At 38.8% G+C, this 13389-nt stretch overlaps 1 protein-coding gene across 2 annotated transcripts in view; it reads right to left on the bottom strand.

The window, feature by feature from the left end:
* The window catches only part of LOC136866463 (E3 ubiquitin ligase Rnf121), a 186992-nt gene that overhangs the window by 97573 nt on the left and 76030 nt on the right, over positions 1 to 13389 (bottom strand). The window lies entirely within an intron of this gene.

The following is a 13389-nucleotide window of genomic DNA, read 5'->3' on the forward strand; positions in this document are numbered from 1 at the left end:
TAAAAGATTGTTCCTGGTGGAGACTTTTGATTTGCAGTTCATGCAGTGCTTCTTGAAAGTAAGAGATCTATCAAGTGTCACTCCTAGATATTTTGGAGACTCGCAGTGTTCCAGTTCGACTCCTGACCATACTATCTTTAACTTGCGAGTGGCTTCCCTGTTTCTCAGATGAAAAGCACACACTTGTGTCTTTGAGGGGTTCGGTTTAAGCTGGTTTGTGCTGTAATATCTAGAAAGATCATTAAGGGCATCCGTGAGGGTGATCTCCACTGTTTCAAAATCTCTTCTCTGAGTGGCTAGGGCGAGGTCATCAGCATACAAGAAGCTACTGCAATTGGGGGCTATGGGTTGGTCGTTTGTGTATATATTGAACAGAATTGGAGCCAGCACACTTCCTTGCGGAAGACCGTTTTTCTGTAGTCTCCATCGACTACGCTGTTCTTGGAAATCAACAAAGAACCTGCGATTCTGCAAAAGAGTGGCGATGAGTCTTGTTAGGTTAAAGTCCTTGGTTAGATTGTAGACCTTCACTAATAGTAGCTGGTGGTTGACAGTGTCATACGCTGCTGATAAGTCAACAAATACCACTCCTGTCACCTTACGAGCCTCAAACCCATCTTCTATAAACTGTGTAAGGTTTAATAACTGTCCAGTACAGCTTTTACCAGGACGAAATCCAGATTGCTGAGGTATAAGTAATGGGTCAATTACAGGTAATAGGCGATTTAAGATCAATCTTTCCAGCAGTTTGTAAAGGTGACATAGTAGCGCAATTGGTCTAAAATTCTTTGGATCATTCCCTTCTTTACCAGGTTTCAGCAAGGCAATCACTCGGCTCTTCCGCCATATCTTTGGAATTTGGTTTCTGCTCAAACAGTTATTGAAGAGTTGGAGAATCCATTTCTTTGTCATTAAGCCAAAGTGTTTAATTTGCTCAGTTCGTATATCATCCAAGCCAGCTGATTTTCCATTTTTACTCTGTTTGATAGCCTTCTCTAATTCTTCCATGCTGAGTGATGATGTTAGGTCGTCGCTCTCTTCATGCTCTTCTCTTTGCAGTTTCGGTTTTTGTGATTTGTGGTTTGCCTTCCCGTTCAGCAGTAACTGATGTGCTATTTGGTTAGCAGTGATATTATGATGTGCGGTGGTCTTGGTTGGATCATTGCTTAGACGTCTCAGAAGTCTCCAAGCTTTATGACTGTCTCTTTTCAGGTCCAAGTTTTCAATAGTTTGTATCCACTGATCCCTTTTGGTCTCTCTAATAGAGGAAATAAGCTTGTTCCCTGCTTCCACAGTTACTTCATTGAAAGGATTTTCTTCAAATAAGTTTTTGTATTCTGCAAGTAGTGTGGCTTGATCTGAAGTAAGCCCGGGGATATAAGATGTTCGACAGCCACGGGGGATAGACATCCTTGAGCATCTCTTTACAGCTGTGGTGAAGGTGTCATAGTAACTGGGTACTGGTTCTATAGCAGATATTTCAGCGTCCAGTAATTCCGCAAATCTTGACCAGTCTGCCTTCTTAAAATTAAACCTCCTCCGAAAGGATACCATCTGAGGTCTTATAGCAGCAAATACTTGGCACATTATTGGTCTATGCTGTGTATTGGGTATTGGGGAACAGACAGATTTTACACATTGTTGGTTGATATTGCTGCTGCCAAATATGAGGTCAGGATTGTAAGCTCTTCTCCACCTGCCACTGTTAAAGGATCCAGGTAGTTTTGCATCATGGATTAAAGTCAGCTGGCTTATTTCTGCCCATTCTTGTACTGCTGTCCCATTCTCATCTTCATGGTCATAGCCCCAGAGAGGACTATGGCTGTTGAAATCACCGATCACAATTTGCACATGCTTGTTTCCGAAATTGGATGGTAGGTTTACAGTGAATTGAGCACCAGGTGGTTTATAAAGGGATGAAATGGTGCAATTAGCTGTTTCTACAGTAAGGATTTCAATGTTGTTTTCCTCTGTGAATGCTGTGGATGAAATCTGGAAATCTGGATGAACAAAAATAGCACTTCCATATTTATCATGAGGTCTTTCAATGGCGAGACGCATTCCATCTATTTTTGGCCTGCGAATATCACAACCTCTATGTGTCTCCTGTATGCACAGTATGTGGCACTGGTGCTTCCTGCATAGTTCTTGTAGCAGTTCTTCTTTGGCTGGTGTAATGCCTTCTATGTTAACAGAGATAATCGTTAACTGTGGCCCTGAAAAGGGCTCAGGTGTGGATGTTTCTGTTGTGAAAGGATCAGCCGTCAGGTTATTCATTCTCTGACGTTGCCCGGGGTACGCCCGATTGCTTTTATTATCTTGATCACAAATCATCGCAATCTTCGGGGAGGCTCCTTTCGTGTATCACGGCAATAACGAAATCTGAATGATTTAAGTCTTGAGTAAGGTATTAAAACATCACGTGTATTAATAGCTTGCAGTTATTTCCAGTTGCCCGAAATCAGTCGACCGGACACACCACGCTAATTTTAGCCCTTTACCACGAAAAGTACGTCAACAAGATTGTACATTTACCTAGTCCCCACAATATTCTGAAGAGGCAGTTAGAATTTGTCAACTCCCACTTTTTGAAGCTTGTTACCCGACGCTTACGAAGTTTGCAAACTTTCAACCTATGAGAATGATCATTATGAAACAAGATGATGGATATACAGCGATGGAAAGAAGAAGGGATAAAACATCAGATCTTACTGGACCCTGTGATATGGGAGATGGAGGGAGATTTTAGGGTCTATATACCTCAACGACAAGATCTCCAGAGGGTCTTAGCATCTGATGCTCTGAAGGTCTCAACCACTGAGCGTCTTAGCGTCTGTAAGTCTTGACAATAGAGGAAGAAAGTCTTTCTTGACGTTATTATACGAGAGAAGACAGGGCAGGTAACAAGATGATGTTCTCCTTTTTATTTACAAGTTCACTTCATATCTGAGTAGAGCACTACTCAAAGATACCCTCACTGAGAACTGGCTGTCTCAATGACGAGAGATAAAGTTAGCGAGAGACCGGTTTTGACAGTAGTCATTTTTGTTATATCTTTAGTTACACAACATTTCTGTAATACGGAAGAATACAAGTGTATTCTCTCCATGAACGCAACCCAAGGTGGTTATGATATTGAAATTAGGGCTCATTACCACATTATGTAATGAGCATTACATGAAGTGTTAAGGTCAGGAAAGTCGTCCAATTAGTGGGCAATGCATGAATCAGAAATAGGACTGGTACTTACTATGAGAGATGACAAAGGCAGTACGGGAGAACCAGGAAACAACAGTTCCTACATCGAACGTGCCCAGATACCAGAATCTACAAATGGTGAGCTAATGGCATATATTACTACAAGTCTCCGAGTAATAGTTCATTTTATTCAAACTTATTTCATTCAATTTTTCTTTTGTTTCCATAAGGTCAGTTTTTGTAAATACGCAGTCACATTTATTATCCTAATAAATAGTTATTTTAAATGGTACTTTCATAAATTCTTATATATAGCCTCCGTAGCTCAGGCGGCGGCATTCCGGCCTCTCACCTCTGTGGTTCAAATCCCGGTCACTCCATGTGAGATTTGTGCTGGACAAAGCGGAGGTGGGACAGGTTTTTCTCTGGGTACTCTGGTTTTTCTGTCATCTTTCATTCCAGCATCACTCTCCAATATAATTTCATTTCATCTGTCAGTCATTAATCATTGCCCCACAGGAGTGCAACAGGTTTTGGCAACCGGCACAATTCCTATCCTCGCCGCTAGATGGGCTTCATTCATTCCATTCCTGACCTGATCGAATGACTGGAAACAGGATGTGGATTTTTTTCACTTTCATAAAATCTTATTAATGATCCTTAGTTTCCTAGTTAGTGTGTGCTTAATGTTTAGTATTCTGTCACCCCACCTCAGGGAGTATTTAGAGTCTCACAACTTATTACTATTAATCATCAACTATTGTCTTCAGGCTATAAGTTATTGTAAGATATTGTTTATAGAGAGTGAAATGAGCAAGTATTTATATTAAAATTAAGATGACCCGGCTCATCACAATTATGGTAAATATTAATTTGTAAACAGAGGAAGTGATAACTGGAATGAATTACCTGCAGCATTCTTAGAGCCTTGTCCTAAAAATTTAATATACTTCAAGGAAAGATTCCAATATACTGAAAATTTTGCTTAATTTTCTACTTTTTGGAGTTTTATTTACAATGCCAAGGTAGTGGTAAGTCATTGTGTCACTCAATCTACTGTAAATCATAGTGTTAAGATATTTGTTTTAAGTAATATGTGATTTTGTATGTGACTGCATTGTAACTGTTATACTACACTACTTGGAATGGGGTGTTTTGTAAATTTTGCATGAATTTCTGAGAAAATGAGCTATAATTAACAAGTATTCCTTCAGACATTCAGATTACTGATTTAAAAAAAAAAAATCTATCAGTAGAAGAATTTATGTACATCACCCTTTTAAAGTATGAATTAGTACCTATCAACTATTCATGAAAAATTTATGATTTATTCATAGTGCTCACAATGCATGTTAGTGTAACAGGTCCTGGGGTGGATGATTCGAATCACAGTCTTGGATATTTTATTTTTTACTTCTACTTGACTAATGTTTTGTATCTGAAACTGAATGTTTATTGTGTTGTTAATGTGTAAAAATAAACATTTCTCCCACAACTGGAATGTGATAATTCTTCTGCACCACTGTAAGCAGGTACAGCCACTGGTATCTCTCAACTGCAAAGTATTTGTTAATAATAATAATAATAATAATAATAATAATAATAATAATAATAATAATAATAATAATAATAATAATAATAATAATAATAACAACAACAACAATAACCACCTAGGAATTTATGTATAGAAAAATAGGAACAACTAGTACTTATTAAATGTCTAATTATTTAGATCACCTTTCTTAACAATCCTCGATCAATGTAATGGCAATGCAGTTTCAGAAATTGTCAAAATTACAAGTAACAAATATGCTTGGTTTGCAGTCAGTGTGGACATTTAGCATAAGATATTATATAAACAGTGGCTATAATTGAGATGGACAAATCACTGAAAGGTCCACAGCCAGAGATAACCTTTCAGAATTCCTATCACACATCTCTTCCGCTACAGGGCTAGTTCCTAGGTAATAAATTTCATATTAATCCGTTCTGAAAATCTACAGTCTGTTTTCAGTCATTTGACCAAGTTAGGAATAGAATGAAGGAAGCCCCCATCTAGCGGTGAGGATAGGAATTGTGCCGGCTGCCTAAGCCTGTCACATTCCTCTGGGGCAATGATTAATGAATGACAGATGAAATGAAATATTGGAGAGTGTTGCTGGAATGGAATATGACAGGGAAAACCGGAGTACCTGGAGAAAAACGTGTCCCGCCTCCGCTTTGTCCTGCACAAATCTCACATGGATTAACCAGGATTTGAACCATGGAATCCAGTGGTGAGGGGCCAGTGTGCTGCCGCCTGAGCCTCGGAGGCTCATTAATCCGTATTGAAGAGCAATATAGAGTAAAACAAAAGGTAAAGGGTTTGACCTATTCAATACTTAAAAAAGTTACAACACAGGGCTAGTTATTAGTCTGAATTCAGTCTTCGCCCAGATCTGTATCAGAGTGAAGTAGACCGTCTCTTTCGGCTTTTACCAGCTAATGGATATAAAAAATTAAATAAAGAGGGCTGCTAAGTCTCCTCCATGATCTGAGAGAAAACAGGAAGACACATGTAAGAGAAAAGCTTTTAATATTCATGTAAGCTTGCCTGTATTTAGTGGAAACTGTCTGACACAGAAATTGAAGGAAATTTTACAACTATAACGGAAAATATATGTAAACTTCCTTCCTAACCCTTTTCAGTACACGTGTGTTCCGAATAGATCTAAGCTGGTGTAAATAGCATTCGGCCAGGAAATGAACTCAGATTGTCTGGTTGTAAGGCGGCAACTCCATCTGTACACCATGACAGGGATATTCCGTGTGGTTTGGATATCCTTTACTGAAGGAATGAAGAAAGACCGAAACATGAGGCAGGGGCCTCCTTCATTTCTTATCTAATTTTGTCACCTTGCGAGTGTAAAAATCATGAGTTGCTGACTAACAGAACACAGCAATTTGGGAGGGTGGGGACTCTACCTACTTAACAACGCAGTGCAGTTTTCCTAGAAAGATCACAGATTTAGTGTCCTTACAGTTAGCTATCACAGAACTTTAGCTGTAGTTACAGTGTAATTTTAAAAGTGATGGAAGGAAAGAGATGCATGATTTTAGATTTGAACACAAAATTTAATGTTTTACAAGCTAGTGAGAAAGACACTGTTTGTGAAGCAGATCATAGCAAAGTTTAAGATTGGAAAAATGCGAGTCTACGGCGGAATTAAATGAAAAGTGGTTACAAGGAAATGGAGGAGCGAAACTAAAGCTCAGAGTAACTGGGAATGAGGAAATAAACAAAATTGTTTGGGAATGGTTTGTTAGTGCAAGAGCAAGAAATTTTCCCGTAGCAGGGACAATGCTATTACACCATGCAAGAGAAGTAGCTAAAAAGCTCGGAGAGGAAGATTTGTACCGCTTCCAATGTGTGGTTGGAAAGGGCATGGATGACGTCACAATTAATGGAAGAATGGTAGGTGTCATTCAACTTAAGAATGAAGCAACAAAACAGGAATGTCATTCTATTTCTCGGCAATGCTACATGTCATCCAGCAATACCACTTTTTAACATTAAGTCTGCATGGTTCTCTCTGAATACTTCTAGTGTATCTCAGCCAATGGACCAAGGCATCATTAACTGTTTTAAGATTAATTACAGAAAACTTCTAATGGCATTGTGACGTGTACTGCAAGAGTTGACCTTCAGGTAATTCTTTATCATTTAAAATTGTATATAATTTTATTGACGAAATTTGTGGTACACCCTGTACCACACATGCCAACTTTTCTGGGACTTGTACAAGAAACATTCGAGATCTTTCCATCAAATATAAATATTTAAATTTGATTGGCTAAAATAAATCAAAAGGCAACTCCTGTGCTGTCAATGGCATTAATTTATCTGTGGCATTTCCGGCTGCACCATCCGGCACAAGCTACCTTCAGGAAGCACGTCGCAGGGTGGTTGGATTTCTGTCTTTGGCATCATGTAGAGCGGACGGGTTGTCCGGGAGCTCTGCGCTCCATGCGAGCTCTGGCTTCTCTAGGGGTAAGCAAATCTTAAATTTCCTAATGTAACTTTATTTTATTTCACCTTTTTTAAAAATCTGTCACAGGAGTTTACCCGTCGATTTCTTTCTGCCATTTATGATGGTGTAAAGTGGTTTTACATCCATCTTCATTTTGCCATGAGGCAAGTTTTTTTTAGCAGTTCTGTACATACATACATACATACATACATACATACATACATACATACATACATACATACATACATTATCATTATAGACTGTTATGCCTTTCAGCGTTCAGTCTGCAAGCCTCTGAGAATTTACTAAACGTCGCCACAATCCTTGATTTGCAACTAGTGTTGTGGCCTCATTTAGTTCTATACCTCTTATCTTTAAATCGTTAGAAACCGAGTCTAACCATCGTCGTCTTGGTCTCCCTCTACTTCTCTTACCCTCCATAACAGAGTCCATTATTCTCCTAGGTAACCTATCCTCCTCCATTCGCCTCACATGACCCCACCACCGAAGCCGGTTTATGCGTACAGCTTCATCCATCGAGTTCATTCCTAAATTAGCCTTTATCTCCTCATTTCAAGTACCCCCTTGCCATTGTTCCCACCTGTTTGTACCAGCAATTATTCTCACTACTTTCATGTCTGTTACTTCTAACTTATGAATAAAATATCCAGAGTCCACCCAGCTTTCGCTCCTGTAAAGCAAACTTGGTCTGAAAATAGACTGATGTAAAGATAGTTTCGTCTTAGAGCTTACTTCCTTCTTACAGAATACTGTTGTTTGCAACTGCGAGCTCACTGCATTAGCTTTACTACACCTTGATTCAATCTCACTTACTATATTACCATCCTGGGAGAACACACAACCTAAATACTTGAAATTATCGACCTGTTCTAGCTTTGTATCACCAATCTGACATTCAATTCTGTTGAATTTCTTACCTACTGACATCAATTTAGTCTTCGAGAGGCTAATTTTCATACCATACTCATTGCACCTATTTTCAAGTTCCAAGATATTAGACTGCAGGCTTTCGGCACAGTCTGTCATTAAGACCAAGTCGTCAGCATAGGCCAAACTGCTTACTGCATTTCCACCTAACTGAATCCCTCCCTGCCATTTTATACCTTTCAGCAGATGATCCATGTAAACTACGAACAGCAAAGGTGAAAGATTGCAGCCTTGTCTAACCCCTGTAAGTACCCTGAACCAAGAACTCATTCTACCATCAATTCTCACTGAAGCCCAATTGTCAACATAAATGCCTTTGATTGATTTTAATAATCTACCTTTAATTCCATAGTCCCCCAGTATGGCGAACACCTTTTCCCTCAGTACCCTGTCATATGCTTTCTCTAGATCTACGAAACATAAACACAACTGCCTATTCCTCTCGTAGCATTTTTCAATTACCTGGCACATACCGAAAATCTGATCCTGACAGCCTCCCTGTGGTCTGAAACCACACTGGTTTTCATCCAACTTCCTCTCAACGACTGATCGCACCCTCCCTTCCAAGATGCCAGTGAATACTTTGCCTGGTATACTAATCAATGAGATACCTCGATAGTTGTTGCAATCCTTCCTGTTCCCTTGCTTATAGATAGGTGCAATTACTGCTTTTGTCCAATCTGAAAGTACCTTACCAACACTCCACACTAATTTTACTACTCTATGAAGCCATTTCATCCCTGCCTTCCCACTATACTTCACCATTTCAGGTCTAATTTCATCTATTCCTGCTGCCTTATGACAATGGAGTTTATTTACTATCCTTTCCACTTCCTCAAGCATAATTTCACCACCACCATTTTCCTTCTCCCCATGAGCTTGGCTGTTTGCAACACCACCATGATGATTTCCTTTTACATTGAGAAGATGTTCAAAATATTCCCTCCACCTCTCCAGTGATTCCCTGGGATCTATTATGAGTTCACCTGAATTACTCAAAACACTGTTCATTTCCTTTTTGCCTCCCTTCCTAAGATTCTTTATTACTGTCCAGAAAGGTTTTCCTGCTGCTTGACCTAGCCTTTCCAGGTTATTACCAAAATCTTCCCATGACTTCTTTTTGGATTCAACAACTATTTGTTTCGCTATGTTTCTTTCATCTACGTACAAATCCCTGTCTGCCTCGGCCCTTGTTTGGAGCCATTTCTGATAAGCCTTCTTTTTACGTTTACAAGCTGCTCTCACTTCATCATTCCACCAAGATGTTCGCCTTTTCCCATCTTTACACACAGTTGTTCCTAGGCATTCCCTTGCTGTTTCTACTACAGCATCCCTGTATGCCACCCATTCACTTTCTATATCCTGAACCTGCTTACTGTCTACTGTTCGAAACTTCTCACTAATCATATCCATGTACTTCTGTCTAATTCCCTTGTCCTGGAGATTTTCTACCCTTATTCGTTTGCAGACGGATTTCACTTTCTCTACCCTAGGCCTAGAGATACTTAGTTCACTACAGATCAGATAGTGGTCTGTATCATCGAAAAACCTGCGAAAAACTCATACATTCCTAACAGATTTCCTGAATTCGAAGTCGGTTAAGATATAGTCTATTATGGATCTGGTACCCCTAGCCTCCCATGTGTAGCGGTGAATAGCCTTATGCTTGAAGAATGTATTCGTAACAGCTAAACCCATACTAGCACAGAAGTCCAGCAAACGCTTCCCATTCCCATTAGCTTCCATATCTTCCCCACATTTACCAATCACCCTTTCGTATCCTTCAGTTCTATTCCCAACTCTCGCATTGAAATCGCCCATTAGCACTATTCTATCCTTGCTGTTCACCCTGACCACGATGTCACTCAATGCTTCATAAAACTTGTCAACTTCGTCCTCATCTGCACCCTCACATGGTGAATACACGGACACAATTCTTGTCCTAATTCCTCCCACTGACAAATCTACCTACATCATTCGCTCATTTACGTGCCTAACAGAAACTATGTTGCGTGCAATGGTATTCCTGATAAAGAGCCCTACCCCAGACTCTGCCCTTCCCTTTCTAACACCCGTCAAGTACACTTTATAATCTCCTATCTCTTCCTCATTATCTTCCCTTAACCGAATATCACTTTCTCCTAGCACATCCAGATGCATCCTCTTTGCTGACTCAGCCAGTTCTACCTTCTTTCTTCCATAAGCCCCATTAATATTGATAGCTCCCCATCGAATTCCATTTCGTTTGCCAAGTTGTTTCCAAGGAGTCCCTCGCCTGTCAAATGGGAGTGGGACTCCATTACTTCCATAGGTCCGAGGCTTGCTTAAAGTGTTCTGAGCTCGGTAAATTCATGAAGCAGGATTCTGCCCTACTTGCACATAGTCCAAGTGAGGATCTCTCCTCTAACGGGTAATGGACCACCGGTGAATTGTATAGTCCTAGCCGCCTGAGCACAAGGAGGACCACGACTCAGAATATGTCCGAGATGCCCAATCCCATTCCATAGCAACTGGTATCCCGACTCTCAGGACCACTTATTAGGCCACTCAGCCGTTGCCCATGGTTCACGAACTAGGACGTGACTACAGTAACCCACAAACATGAACCATAGCAGTTCTGTAATTTAAATTAATTTTTCATTAAGCTTGGTCTCAGTAGTTCTGTTTCCTTTTTTATTTTCTTTCGACCTGTATTTTTTGGTGAAGGTGGGCGCCTCACACTAAGGTATTTCACATGAAATTATAGCACTGACAAGATTGTAAGACTGCAACTTAATTACTTCAGGGTTTCCTTTTCTATTTTGTATTTTTTGTTAACTGTAGTGTTCACTGTTTCCTTTATATGTTTTTATAATAAGTAATTATCTACTATAAGTAGATACTAACTAAATTATTCATTGTTGGAAGTTTCGGCCACAAAAGTCCTTTGATCTCAACCTCGCAGGGTTCCTTCTGCTTTCCACATCCTGCCCTTAGTTTCCGTGTATTTTAACTTGTTAATTTTGATTTTATGAGATGATTTTTTAATTATTCTTAAATTGTATTTAATGTCCAAAGTAACGGCAACACTGGTAGCAGAGCATGGTTTTTGTGAACTGAAACTTCGAAAAGGGTAATTTGGTTAAGGTTAATTTCCTTTTAAAAGATGTAATTACTGTGTGTGCATTCCTAATCCCCCCCTCACCTTTTTTCCATAAAGGTTGCTCGCGGTCAATATTCATGCCCCGAGGGAGTTGCCTATTATCTCCATATAAGGCAGCTGAATGTGTTTGGCATTCTGTCCATGATGTGGAATCTGTGTTTTACTTTTTACAACCTGTAATTACCTGAATGTTGGAAGAAATGGTAAGTCACTGCCGATGAAGTTTTATTTCAGTATGTTTTGCCTGTGGTAAGCCTTCTGCTAACCGAGTGAATATTTTAAAGCTATATCATCATACTGCGTGTGGCATGTTATGAATGTCTTCTGTGATAAATTTCAGTATGTGTTTATTAATTTGAAGTTTTCTCGATCCGTGAGTTTCGACTGTAACATCTGCGTCATCACCTGCTGCTTTAGGCTATGTATTTGAATCATGCTAAGTCGTGTATCTTCCCGTGACACTTCACGCTTATATTTCGAACAGCTGATGTACATATCTGATGAAGACAGCTGACTGCTTGACCTACCTCGAGTTTGTGCACATCCTACACCTTGAAATTAACTTGTGTCGTATTCTTCTTGTTCTTGTATATAATTTTAAATTTGATTGTAGTATTGGTTATCATGTACATGTTAACAAGTCTTCAGCATGGAGTTTTACTGGATTTTACAAAAAACAACTTTGGCAAATTTTGAGTAACAAATTGTAGGTTAATCTTCGTAATTCTTTTGACGTTAAAAGAAAAAAAAAATGTTTATGCTGTTTTGCAAATCTGGTGTTTACGTAAATTATTTTGCAAATTTCCAATTTCGTTTCTAGTCGCCTTCTGTGCAAGTACATTTCATTTGGCATTATTGTTCTTACTGGTATGTGTTTAACATTTTCTGTAACGTCGCGTTTTGCCTCAGTGTTGTGTCTAAATTTCTGGTCATCAACCTTGTAATATTACATGTGTTTTATTGTGTTTCGGTACCTTGGTTCGATTCTGAAAGTATGGGATTACTTAGGGCGTTCCTAGTCAGTTCCTAAATTGTTAAACCAGATAAGAGATTGTGGGGTTTCTTAATCTGTCCAAAATTTTCCTAGATCATCTGTTGGGCTTTTCAACTGTGCATTTTTCTATGTCCTTGTCACGGGTATTTTATTTTATCCCATGTATTCCTGTATTTGCTAGGAAGGGTTTCTATGAGGACTTGGATAGTCTTATAGGGTGAAACGATGTTCATCATATTATTAGACCATGTAATGCTGAGGCCGTAATGGGAAATTTTGATGGGTTACGGTTCTGCACCTGTGTTCATGACATATGTTTGAAGTATGGTGTTCATCTAATATGAAATGCCTTCGCAATCTTTTTTCTTGGTATCAGATGGTTAAACGTAGGATATTGTCCATGTATTGTTGTGAATTATGCGCTAGGAGGGTTTTCTTCAAAAGTTTGGGTTTCTTTATCATTATCCTGAGCTGTTTATTTAATTTACATCGCAGGTCATTAAGATTTCTTTGTTAGTTATTCATCATAAAATTTAGTGGTAAAATTGCAGGTGTTACAATTCAGTAAAAGATCTTTAATTAATAATCCTTAATTACTCTGTTTGTATTTTAATTTTAATGGTGTTTATTTTCATCAGTTTTGAAATCGCTGCGTCTTCTAAATTAATTTACTCAGTTTGCTCGATTTAATCTTCTTATGCTATTTTTAAGGACACTTTCTCTCAAAGCATTGATACTTTGTCAATATATGAATTTCTCATCTAAACAGTGTTATGTGGCTGAAGATGTTAATAATATACAAAACATGTACCACTTTTAACCAATAAGTTGCCTTAAGCAAATAATATATCGACAAGGTGGAAAATAAAAACTACTTAGTTGTGAATCTGTAAAAGTGCGATACGGACCATGAAGTTGATTTTATGTAATTATCCCGGCTTGATGAAAATAATAATACTTCTGGGCTACAAAATACAATAATTCATTCTTTAAACAGGATACTTCAAAGAAACCATATATACTTACATCATAGGCCAATGATTTGTAGGTGAACATAACAATCAAGAAAAAATCCATGTGTTAAACAGCAGCAGGCA

Source organism: Anabrus simplex, chromosome 3 (genome assembly GCF_040414725.1).
Source record: "Anabrus simplex isolate iqAnaSimp1 chromosome 3, ASM4041472v1, whole genome shotgun sequence".
Taxonomy (NCBI): Eukaryota; Metazoa; Arthropoda; class Insecta; order Orthoptera; family Tettigoniidae; genus Anabrus; species Anabrus simplex.